Consider the following 2,194-nt stretch of genomic DNA (forward strand, 5'->3'; position numbering starts at 1 on the left):
AGTGGAAATGGAAATGGCACTTACCCTATGCGGGTTTAATCGGCTTCCTCCAAAGAAGGAAGTTTCATGAGAGTATGAAATCCACAAACGATCCCCAGCCGTATGTATATCCCTGTTGGTGTTTGCAACTCTTGCAAGAAGGTGTCGACGTCTTCCTACATACATCGCCTGGAATTCCCAAATTGGTCACCCATCTGCTACTGACTGGGCTCAACAACTTTGGTGATCTAACGAGGGAGAAGATTATAGAAAATATAAGTAGCTAACGCTATATTGCAAGATTAGTATAAAGCACATGAAGGTATGGTCTTCTGATTCTAGTTTAGATTTTTTTTAATCAAGTCAGGTTTTAAATCAGAATTTTCCTTCTAGATGCATGTCTTAATGAAGACTGGGGTCGCATCTTTCTCAGTGAATTAAACGCGCCCCCAGATACTAACCAGTAAATTTCTGCATATATATATATATATATATATATATATATATATATATATATATATATATATACTAGCGAAAGTACCCGTCGTTGACTGGGTTCAAAAACTGTCTCCAGAAAATGGACTCTGATTTATGAAAGTATGATAGGTTATGAAAAGGAAGGGCTGTAAAGAAATAGTTTCGAATTTGGGGGTATCAAAACCAAAGCAAAATATGATGAAAGTAAAAATAAAATAGATAAACACCATAATTTATTATACTATACCTGTTCACACTGAAACACTTATCACAATATTCTGTGGATTTATATTAAAAAACCTTGTTAATCTTTGTGACATATTCCCATTCTATGGAGGTCAGGCGCGAACGAACACCCCATAATTTTATTATACCATATTTCTTCAAACTGAAACATAATTATCAAAGTATACTTACGCAGATAGATATGAAAAGTCTTTATTAAAGTTTGTGCCTATTTCCATTCTATGGGGGCCAGGCGCGAATGCAGACCCCACAATTTTATTATACCATCTCTATTGAAGTTAAAACATGCTTATCAAAGTATTGTTATGTGCATCTATATCAAAAACACTTGTAAACCTTTGTTTTTAATTTTTAAATTTTTTATTTCCATATTTTGTGGACCACGCGCGTACGCAGACCCCACAATTTTAATGAATCATCATTATTCCAGATCAAACATACCCATTCCTGTGTTTCGATACATCTTCTATCATTATATGTGATCAGTTTTCTATAATAGTTAACCATATAGGAGCCTATTCGTGACCAGACACACACACAGACGTTCAGCTAAGTTAAGGTTATCCAAGAAGTATACTCCAAAAAATAGTCCACTTTATTTGAAATCCGAAAATTCGCACACGAACGTTTAAATTATGTTAGACATAAATTAAACATAGCGGAAATGTTCAGCAAAAAATAAAAGATCATATCGGTATGTGACACTTTAAACAGTTTAGAATTCTATGGACTATTATTTTTTCGTTTGATTGGTTTTGACTGTTCTATTTTCATTTACCTGCCTTCCCTCGAGATACAGTTAAACGATGTCTCCGGTCAGTCTCAAGCGACAATGGTCACCCCTTGTAAGTGTAACTGCGCGTGCAGTTCTGAGGCAAGGGTTGCTCAACGACACCGCTCTTGAATCGGCACTGCTTGGGTCCAGTGCCACGGAGAGGCCAAAGACTGACTGAAAAATATTTCCAAGATAACGAAGAACACATACAGCACCTGGAATTTCCAAATGGTCACCCATTTTAGTACTGACCAGGCTCAACGTTGCTTAACTTTTGTGATCTGACGGGAACCGATGTGTCAACATAATTATGCCGCATGCAGTTTAACAGAGGGTTGTTGTTTTTTTTTTTTTTTTTCTTATACTGTCAAAAATCAGCTATTCCAAAACGAGCACTCGGAATTGGATCGAAAATTAGAATTAACTCAGTCTAGAAAGATCTCTTTCTAGGACAAAGAAAATGCTCTACTTTGATCCCAGTTCAAAAGTCGAGAATGTCGTGTGTCGAGGCTAGTAGCAATTGTGTCTCAAATTAATTGCTATGGATAAGAGATGTTCTGCATTTTTGCATTGATGTTTGTAGAAGCCAGTGTAAATATGTATTTTCACAAATTTGCTGTAGTCAAACCCGGAAGAAAGTTAGTTCCATGCTCACTTGTGGCAATTTTTAAAAGAATATGATTAAGTGAGAAATAACAACGTCTGTTTTTACATGTT

At 35.9% G+C, this 2,194-nt stretch overlaps 1 pseudogene; it reads right to left on the reverse strand.

Annotated features, from left to right (window-relative positions):
- Positions 1–1,680: 1,680 nt before the first annotated feature.
- On the reverse strand, positions 1,681–1,798 carry LOC145284125 (5S ribosomal RNA; annotated as a pseudogene).
- Between the last annotated feature and the right edge of the window lie 396 nt (positions 1,799–2,194).

Source organism: Euprymna scolopes, chromosome 8, assembly GCF_053919585.1.
Source record: "Euprymna scolopes isolate OS-2025 chromosome 8, ASM5391958v1, whole genome shotgun sequence".
NCBI lineage: Eukaryota > Metazoa > Mollusca > Cephalopoda > Sepiida > Sepiolidae > Euprymna > Euprymna scolopes.